General features: G+C 35.2%; 1 pseudogene; it reads left to right on the top strand.

Annotated features, from left to right (window-relative positions):
• Positions 1–266: 266 nt before the first annotated feature.
• On the top strand, positions 267–5,720 carry LOC107667538 (selenoprotein Pa-like; annotated as a pseudogene).
• Positions 5,721–10,749: the final 5,029 nt, after the last annotated feature.

Here is a 10,749-nt window from a genome sequence, read left to right as displayed (position 1 = left end):
GTGAAGAAATGAAAAAGTTAGAAAGGAAAAAAATGAAAAAGAAAATAAAAAACAGACTTTGGCAGTGACACATACCAATACTAATCCACTTTAGACATTCTTTTTTCCCCTGCTCAAGCTTTGGCTTGTCCACTCAAAACACATTATGGAGGTTACAGACATTTACTGCTGATGCGTGTAACTCCTGGGGTGAATACATGAGCTATTAACGTTTTTGAAACAGGGACAGAGGGACCTTTGCCCCACTTTCAGTCAGGAAAAACAAGAGGAGTATAAATAGGAGGAGCCGTGTGGGAGCAGGTTGTTTTTGTCTAGAACCAGCTCAGAAAGTATCGCTGCTGAAGACTCTCAAGTAAAACAAGTAAGTTACTCATCAGTTATGAGATATAATATTTTTTTAGATTTCTTTTTTTTTTCAGCCGTTCTGTAAAACATCTTCTTTGCATTACTTATTATTTTTTTAATTATTCAAATATACTTTGTTTAATGTAGCCTAGGTATTAATGCATTATTTAAAACTAGTTTGCATATTAATTTGGCTCTGACAACTCCGTGTCATGAAAATTTATAATGTCCTTCAGTAGTATCTGGATGGACTATGGACCTTGTCCTAAACTTGCTTTCATTGACTTTGATCACTAAATCAGGGTTAATTACCATAATTACAGGTACATGATTGTTATATGACTAATACAAGAACAATATAGTTATATAACTGCTGAATGGACAGTAATTTCGATATGTGCTGAGTCAAAAGAGACTATTCCCCTGCAGAGTTTCCCTCTTGTTTTACACCATTTTTTCTTGTTTCCTGTAAAGCTTCTTTAGAACAATATATATTGTGAAACATGCTATAAAAATTAATTGAATTAAATATCAGTATTTTATTAGTATATTATATATCAGTATATTTTATATAGCTGTGACATTTGAATATAATAAAAAATAAAATATACATACAAAATACTCCAAAATGTTTTATCATTACATATTTTATATAGCTGTTGTATATAAAATATATACATTATATATATATATATATATATATATATATATATATAGTATAAGTATAATATATAGCACTATATAGTTTATATAGCTGTGACATTTAATGTAACAATAAATAAAATAATAAAATACACAAAAATACATATAAAAAATGTTTGTTGATTGTCAGGTTGGAATTGTATCAGCATTTTACAATTCAAATGTCTTCTGTTTTTTTATGGATATGAGACAAACTGTTGGTCTTTGTGTTTAGGTTAGTGGGTCTGTTGTTTGGAGTCATGTGGAAGGCACTCAGCCTTACCCTGGCTCTCTGCCTGCTGGCGGGCTGCAGTGCAGAGAGCGAAATAGACGGAGCCCGCTGCAAACTTCCTCCTGTGTGGAAGATCGGAGAGGAGGAGCCCACGAAGAACGCTCTTGGACATGTGACAGTGGTGGCTTACCTCCAGGCCAGCTGATTGTTCTGTTTGGAGCAAGCATCGAAGTCAGTGCAGACTTTTTACTTTATACTAATAATTTCAAACAGCAAAACTCTTGATGAGACCTTGTTTTTCAAACCCTTATCTGGTCGCATTCTTGATAGTGCTCTCGTTGTAATGTTCACACATGGCGTATTTATCTAATCCAACTTGTTGAATGTTCTTCAAGGCTTAATGACTTGCTCCTGAAGTTAGAGAACCAAGGTTATATAAATATAAACTACATGGTGGTAAACAACCGAGACGAAAGGTCCCAGCAGCTGCACCACTTGCTCAAAGAAAGACTGATGAATATCACCCTCTACGCCCAAGACCTCAGTCAGCCGGATGTCTGGCAGGCAGTAAATGCTGAGAAGGACGACATCTTGGTCTATGACAGGTTCGGCTCACCACTCATCCAGTTCAATTCACCTAATGAACACGATCACTATATTACTTTAATAATAATATTCCACTAAACACCTTTTTCTACCAGGTGTGGCCGACTCACTTACCATCTGTCTCTTCCCTACACCAACCTGAGCCACCCACATGTGGAGGAGGCCATAAGACTTACTTATTGTGATGGTATTTGTGGAGAATGCAGCATTGAGGTAAAACAGCAGTTATTATAAATATAGTATGTAATATACATAGAATATAATATGCTTTCTGTAAGCTCAACACCAGTTATAAATATGAGCAGAATAAAAATATTTTTTTCCTCTCCATTATTTTCATTTACTCACCCTCATGTTACTAAACAATGTGGTGCTGAGAATGATATGAGATAAACTGTCAAGATCCAAAAAGCACATAAAGGTACCATAAAAGAAATCCATATAATATGTGTACTATTATTTTATTCTCTCAAAATCTTCCTCTATCCATCTGAATCTGGCGCGCACACAAGGACGTCTGTTTGTTTACGTGCGCTCTGCACCATATAAGGAGAAGAATGCGGGACTAAAAAGAAAGCCATAATAAATTTGCATGTGTGCAAGCGAATGCAAAATGTGCAGGGAAGGGACGTTTCAATAGCTAATTTTCCTTCTAGGTGGCTCCCTACTAAATAAATAGCCTACATAATCTCTTAAAAAAAGTTTTTTTTAATCGGCTTCGTTCAGAAAAACAAATTCAGAATATGTATAAACACTTTTAATTCTGTTGTTCTTTATTGCAGATATTCGTATTCATATTGTTAATTTATTTGTTATTTCTTGGTATATGTTTTGTACATGAATGCACATTTTAGGTAAGAATCCTCTACTGTTATTGTTTAAAGGTGGGGTAAGTGATTTCTGGTAGCCAATGTTGACATTTGAAATCACCAAAACAAAGACGCCCCTACCCCAAAAGGGTCTCGTTCCTATTTTGATAGCTCCGCCCCACACATACGTACGCAACCCAGGCAACGATTAGTTATGTGAAAAAAAGCAAATCCAATGTTACACCATGTCTACACCGGACGCGAGTGGCTCGGCGCGACAAAATACGATAGAACTCATTATAATCAGTGATGCTGTCTACACCATAGATATATATATATACATATCTATGGTCTACACTGGATACGGCATTTACACGGGTCCTACTTCTTGCCTTATTGCCTGAAGCCTTCTTTTGTTCCGCAGACGTTTTCCTCTTATGTTATTTTATCCGCCATCTCTATCTTTCTGTCGCTCGGCTCAGCTAATGTCCGTCCTGTGCTGTGCACTGAACGCTCTCTCCTCCACATCATGAGTAGACACGCCCCTTACTGCTGATTGGCTACAAGTTTGTTTTGCTACTCGGCCCGAAACAGTTTGCTAAAGCATTTTTGAAAAATCGCTTACCCCACCTTTAATGGGCATATAGCCTAAAACAACAACAAAAAACTTCAAAATTTACTTTTAATATTTAAACTAATATAAATGTTTTTCTTAGGCTTTGGTTTTTATAATATATGTTATGCATTCTATGCATAAGAATAAAAGCGTGTTAAAAAAAGGTTCTTTCTTTACGGCTCCATGAAGAACCTTTCACATCCTTGGAACATTTCCATTGCACAAAAAGTTCTTTATATTGGAAAAAGGTTCTTCAGATTAATAAAATGTTCTTCCACTAAGAAAAAATGTGACCCTGGACCACAAAACCAGTCATAAGTAGCACGGATATATTTGTAGCAATAGCCAACAATATATTGTATAGATCAAAATGTTTGATTTTTCTTTTATGCCAAGAATCATTAGGAAATGAAGATATTTTGTAAATTTCCTACAGTAAATATATTAAAACTTAATTTTTGATTAGTAATATGCATTGCTAAGAATTTCATTTGAACAACTTTAAAGGCAATTTTCTCAATATTTAGATTTTTTTTGCATCCTCAGATTCCAGATTTTCAAATAGTTGTATCTCAGCCAGATATTGTCCTAACAAACCATACATCAATAGAAAGCTATTTATTCAGCTTTCAGATAATGTATAAATCTCAATTTCAACAAATTGACCCTTATGACTGGTTTTGTGGTCCATGGTCACAAATGGTCTTCTAAGAACTGTTCACTGAAAGGTTCTTTGGATAACCCAAACAGGTTCTTCTATGGCATCTTTTTAAAATAAAACCTTCAATTTGCCCTTTCCTCTGGTCATTACAGAGTTCACTGCAACTTGAACAGTGCAAGAAATCCACAGATGAGAATATACCAACAGAGGGAGAACAGCATCACCATCACGAACATCACGGTCATCATGGACATGGTCATGAAGGGCATCACCCCGACGGCGTGGAGAGGCACAGGCATCATCATCATCATCACCACCATCACCACCACGGCCAACAACAGGTTGATGTGGGTCAGCAGATCATGGCCCAGGTTGACTTTGTTCAGGCAGCCGTTGAGCCACCAATCATGAAACGGCCTTGAGCTAAGCACACTAGGTGAAAAGTTCAGTACAGCTGACAGCAGGGGGCAGATGCTCCAGCCACCAGCTGATGCTGACACTGACGACAGCTCTTTGGCGACAGCAACGGGCATGTAGCAGGCCTGTGACACTGTGAGGGGGCTCTTCCAGCCTCCTGACGCTGACAGGGCCTGAAGGAGGACAGCCACATCAGGGAGACCTGACAGTGACGTCCCGTCCCACAAGCTGAATGAGAGCTGTCGCAAAAAGCCTGAGCCTGACCAGCAGGGGACGCGAGTTGAGTATGACAGGAGAAGTAAACAGGGCCGTTGGCTTTGTAACAATCTTGTCTGATCATTTATAGCTTCACGTAAACATCAGTGAACCCCATATTGCTGGTCAACGCTCTCGGTTAATCTTACCAACTAGTATTTACACCTCAGTGTGTGGCAGCACTGGACCTTGGCATCCCATTCGGAACAATTAGCAAGTTGGTTATTGTTAGAAGGAAGATAAATAATTCAGGAACTTCTAAATGACAAAATGTGCACTAGATTTGGATTTTTTTTTTGGTTACATCAAACAATCTTTAATGGGTCCAGTGTCTGTTTGCCTCTGGGAGTGTGTTAGGTTCATCATGTTAGTGTCTTTTCACCTCTAGATGCTTTATGTGGCCTTTATGAAGGCAGGTGCGGAAACTATGCACTAGTGGTGCCTGTTTGATGTTAGGCCACACAGAGCAGAGGGCAAAGGTCATGTAACATACTGTAACCCTTGCTATACCCAATCAAAGCTATCCTATATGAAAATCTGGGGTATTAAAATCTATCTATATCTATAATTTCTTTCTTTCTTTTTTTTTGCTCAGTTCAGTAAGATGTTTTAGTTTTGCCGTGTGGAGATGGAGGTGGTAAAGTAGGCAGAGAGATTCTGATCTTAAAAGTTTCTTCTTAAGGACCAAACACCGTTGAATTATCTAGAATCTATATCTGTATTCTTCTAGTTACTAGAACAGATGTTGTAAGGGGATTGTAAAATTCATTTCATATTTGGCATTACAAAAATGTTAATGGATCATAGGGAAATGCACAAAAATTTGTAATTTTTTACTACACATCTATTAGACTGGAATTTGTATCCAAGGGAGTAACTGGAAAAAGGTTAAGTTGTTGTTATCTTGGGAAAGATTGTTTGAAACATTTTACATACTTAATGAAGGTCTGCTGGAAAATCTATTATCACCTGGAAGACCTGAGAAACTGTATGAAAAAAATGTATGCTGTGGTGCGTGCCAATGACATTTGAATGTAAAACGCATGTGAAATGTAAGACAGAAAAAAACATGTTACTCAGATAAACTCAAATAAAGTACAAAAAAAAAAAAAAACCCTGAGTGAACTGTACTTTGATTTTTATACCTACACTCTAAAAAATGCTGGGTTAAATAGAGTAGAGTAGAGTGTAGCTAACATATATGGAACAGACACAAATGATCCTACCAGTAAATCGAAACGGTATGTTTTGACTGATAACTTGATAAATTAATTAATTAATTTTAATTCAATTTATTCATTTGAATGAATTACTTATAAATACATGATATTATAAATTAATTGATAACATACGATTATTTGTTTTATATCGTTTAAATCAATATTTACTTTTTTATTTTAAAATTGGTTACATTTTTTTTTAAATATTTTATTTAGATATTATATTTATTAATATAATATTTTAAATATATATTTAATAATATCATATAATTTATTTTTATTTAATTTAATTGATGGATTATAAATACATAGTTTTATGAATTAATTTACAATATATAGGCTAACATACAGTTATTTTTTTTCGAAGGTAAATAAATATTGGTAACACTTTATTTCACAGTGTCCTTATTATATGTTACATGTACTTGTAGTAATAATAGTTAACCCTAACCCTATAAGTACACTTTGTACTCAGTACTTGCGCAATTACATTGCAACGATGGCACCTTAAAATAAAGTGTAACCTAAGTATTTTATTTTATTATTTTCAACTTATTTTATTATATATTTTATATCTTATTTAGATATATTTATATATGTATACTATTTTAAGCATACATGTAATCGTTTAAATCATTAGCAAATAAGTACACATTTTTTAAAGGGAAAATATAACAAAATCTGAAACCTGTTCAAACCTGTTCTTTTTACTGTTTTATGTCATTCCGAAGTTCACCGACAGATAGCGCGCGCGCACTGATTCAGCTGTCGTCTATGTTGCTTTCCCTTTGAGAGCCTCTCCAACATTTTTCTCCCAAACCTGGACTCCTGAGCTGTCTGCAGTGTTTCCTTTTAGATCCGGTTAGACACACAGATGCCATACGCGTGGAACTTAAACACACAGTCTCCTGGCAGAAAACACTGGTAACGTTAGAGAGAAAGTGAAGGCGAAATTACCCTTTTTAACCGCTGCCATGCAACACCTAATTGCCAAATTAATTTAATTTTTCAGAAAATTACTTGGAGTATTAATAGAAAGACAGCATATGAGCCTCTAAGTAGCAGACTAAGGGTTTCTCTGCAAGAATCCAAATAGATCTAAAGCAAGCAGAACAACCAAATGCCTTCTGTCTCATTCTGTTATATTCATCAGTGAGATTTTCTTCGACGCAAAGAAATTGTAGCTCTAGCTTTGTTTTAGTGCCACAATCTCAGAAAAAAGGTACAAAACTCACTGGCGCGGTACCATTTTAAAGGGTAGGCTACTAATATGTACACTTCAGATACGAATATGTACACTTTACCCTTACAAAAATTAACCATGGTTTTATTTTATTAACAGTGTAGTTTTTTTCGTTACCATTTGTATAACCACAGATTAACTACAAATACCATTATTAAACTATGGTTAGTGCAGCATAGTTAACCACGTAGTTAATTTGTGGTTACTATGGTTTAACTATAATAACCACGTTTGTTTGTGTGTGTGTTTTTTTTTTGTAGAAAAACCATAGTTTAACCATAGTAGACCTTCGTTCACACACGTGTGGTATTCTCGTGAACGCCTGTCGAACATGGAGACTGACATGGAAGAGAAGAAATTGTTGATTAAAGTCGTTATGTTTGGGGGGTTTTTTTATCACAAAAACTATTCTTGTAGCTTCATAAAATGAAGGTTGAACCACTGATGTCACATGGACTATTTTAACGATGTCCTTACTACCTTTCTGGGCCTTGAACGTGATAGTTACATTGCTGTCTATGCAGGGTCAGAAAGCTCTCAGAATTCATCAAAAATATCTTAATTTGTGTTCCGAAGATGAACAAAGGTCTTACGGATTTGGAACGACATGAAGGTGAGTAATTAATGACAGAATTTTCATTTTTAGGTGAACTATCCCTTTAAGGTGCTAATGTGTACAATTTAGATGTAAATATGTACCTTTTAACTTTTGTACTGCCATAGTGACAACTTTGTCCTTTTTTTCTGAGAGAGTATAGTGAAAATTTTCATGAAGTAGGTGGCCTCAGTTTCTTTCAGACCACATGACTTGCAGGATAGTACCAGACCTGTCTATTTCATTGTTTTCGAATCAGCAAGTGCGCTGTGGGTTGTGTGGACAAGCGATAATTTGACCCTGAAACATTTAGCATAAGATCAAGAATGACGTTCCCTCGTTTCAACAGCCCTTGAAGATGCCATATAAACGTCAGCTCTTTTAAACACATCTCAAACCTTGCAATGCAAAAGGTCAACAAGCAAGTAGAGGCAATAAATGGTCAGGGTGGGTGGCTTTGATAGGCTTAATTGGCCTGAAGATCCAGTGCAGGAGAGCAGAGACTCATGGCCAATTACTTACAATGTCCTGAGAGGCGGACTGTGAGAGGGGGCTACACAGATCCAATCAGCCTCACACAGTGTTGCCAAGTACGCACCGCTCGCCAAATTGCCTGATCTGCTTTCCCTATCATCCAGGGTCCTGCTGCTTCTGTCTCCACTTAGCAGAGACCGGAGAGCTTCTATCTGGTACTTGCTGGACGCCTGCTCTTCCCCTCGTTCCCGGTACATTAAGGCTTCGGTGGTGTTGACCTGGCCTCCATAATGCATCAGGCCTTCTCCACAGCATGGCTCTCAATGATGTAGTTAAATTAGTCTGTCATACACATCATACTAATGGACCCCTTATGCTGTAGGTTACAGTTTGTTCCTGTTTTTCATGACAACACTGTGAAATGAGAACGAAGACAACTTCCTGAGGTGCTATGAACTGGATATTACCTATGCGTAAGTGAGATGATTCATTTATTCATACGTTGTCCATTAACTCTGTGGCAGACCACAGAAACAGTAAAGTATATCTATCATATTAATATAATATATATATATATATTAACTGGAAGTAGAAATGCTTTGAGAAACAGAAATATATATATATACAGTATATACATACACACACAATCATTTTTTGAAGATTTTTTATTTGTGCACTAGTGCTCAGAAGTTTGGGGTCAGTAAGATTTTTCTTTTGCTCACCGAGGCTTCTTTTATTTGATTTAAAATACATTAAAATTAGTATTATTGCGAAATATCATTACAAATTAAAATAACTGTTTGCTATTTGAATATATTTTAAAATGTAATTTATTCCTGTGGTTGAAAAGCTGAATTTTCAGCATCGTTACTCCAGTCTTCAGTGCCACATGATCTTTCAGAAATCATTCTAATATGCTGATTTGGTGCTCAAGCAACATTTCTTATTATTATTATCAGTGTTGCAAACAGCTGCTTAATATTTTCAGGATTCTTTGATGAACCGAAAGTTCAAAAGAACAGCATTTATTTGAAATAGTATTTTTTGTAATACTAAAAATGTCTTTGTCATTTTTTATTAATTTAATGCATCTTTAATTAATAAAATAATTTATAATAAAAAAGTTATATTGTCAATAATTCATATTTTTAAAAATATAATTAATAAAATAAGTTAATGAAATTATTTTATTATTATTTTATTTGATAATAAATACGATAGTTTTAATAATTTATATTTTCATAAATATATTTCCTGCTATTCACTACAAAGGTAGAAAGGCACTAAAAAGGCACTACACTTTTCCTTATCTGTAACAATATTGTGGACTACAAGTTTAGTAGAACTAATTTTTATGGTATATTGCTTTATAAATGTAGACTCTTGGGTGCCCATAATGCAAGTCTAACACTTCTTCTTCTTTCATTTCTATTGCTTGCTTAAAAATGAATTATGTTAACATGCTGGAGGCTTTTTTCAGTTGTTGTTCCCAATCAGTCTTGTGTTCAGGGCTATTTCTGTTTATTTTTTACCAGTCTGTCCTCACCTTGAAGGAAATGATGCCTGAAAAGCCAAAACATATATTTTCACAGTAATACCCTAGCGCACAGTACACACATTCAGCCAGAACAATATACTAATATTACTTGCAACAAGATTAACTTAGTCCAGTCCATGTCTATAAATAAAACATGAAACAACCAACAGCATACGGCCACAGATAATCTAAATGTTTGAAGCTATCGTTATTAAATTGAAGAAAACAGAACAAAGCAAATCATTTGAGGTATGACGAATTCAACCAATTCCAAACAGCAAACTGTACAAATGTTTCAATAACAAACCTGAATCAAGTTCTTTATAATGTCTCTAGTAATGCTCAGCGGTGTGCATCCATAAGGCAAATACATCATTTGATGAAAAATTGGCACAAAACTGCTCCAAAAAATGTCACATACAGGACTAAGCGTACAGAAGATTAAATGCACTAGCATGTCTATATATCATATGCATTTGTCAACTTGCATGTACAGACAGGCATTTAACTGCCTATGCATTTTAAGAATTTGGCAAAAGACAGAGATTCATAAGAAAATGCTACATGAGAAGGAAAGAGATAGGAGCGGCACTGCAGGAACGCAACATACAGCAGAAGCTAAAATGCATATCGTACACCACATATCATGAGAGCTTAAGACATTTCCATTAAAACATGAACATGCTGGTTTCACAGCAATGGCAGCAGCAGAAGAGTTGTATAATACTTGATATTTCTCAATAAGGCAATATCTTTACATATAAAAGAATGTCCCGTTGCTTAGCACAGTGTTAAGATTGACTACATCATGTATAAGCCTACTATTAATCATATATACACATAATAAACATGTGCAGGACTTCACAAGTGAAATCGTTACTCCTTATCTATGCTTTATCCTTACTGATTTAGCTTATGTCCTGTTGTGTGTGTGTGTGGAGGCACATAAGAGTATAGGCCATTAAAAATCTGTCTTATATATCAGGAATATATCATATTTTATTAAATACTTTATATTTCTGATATATATATATATATATATATATATATAATATAAA

Source organism: Sinocyclocheilus anshuiensis, unplaced genomic scaffold (genome assembly GCF_001515605.1).
Source record: "Sinocyclocheilus anshuiensis isolate Anshui unplaced genomic scaffold, SAMN03320099.WGS_v1.1 scaffold1132, whole genome shotgun sequence".
Lineage (NCBI taxonomy): Eukaryota > Metazoa > Chordata > Actinopteri > Cypriniformes > Cyprinidae > Sinocyclocheilus > Sinocyclocheilus anshuiensis.
This window is presented reverse-complemented; position numbering and strand designations above follow the sequence as displayed.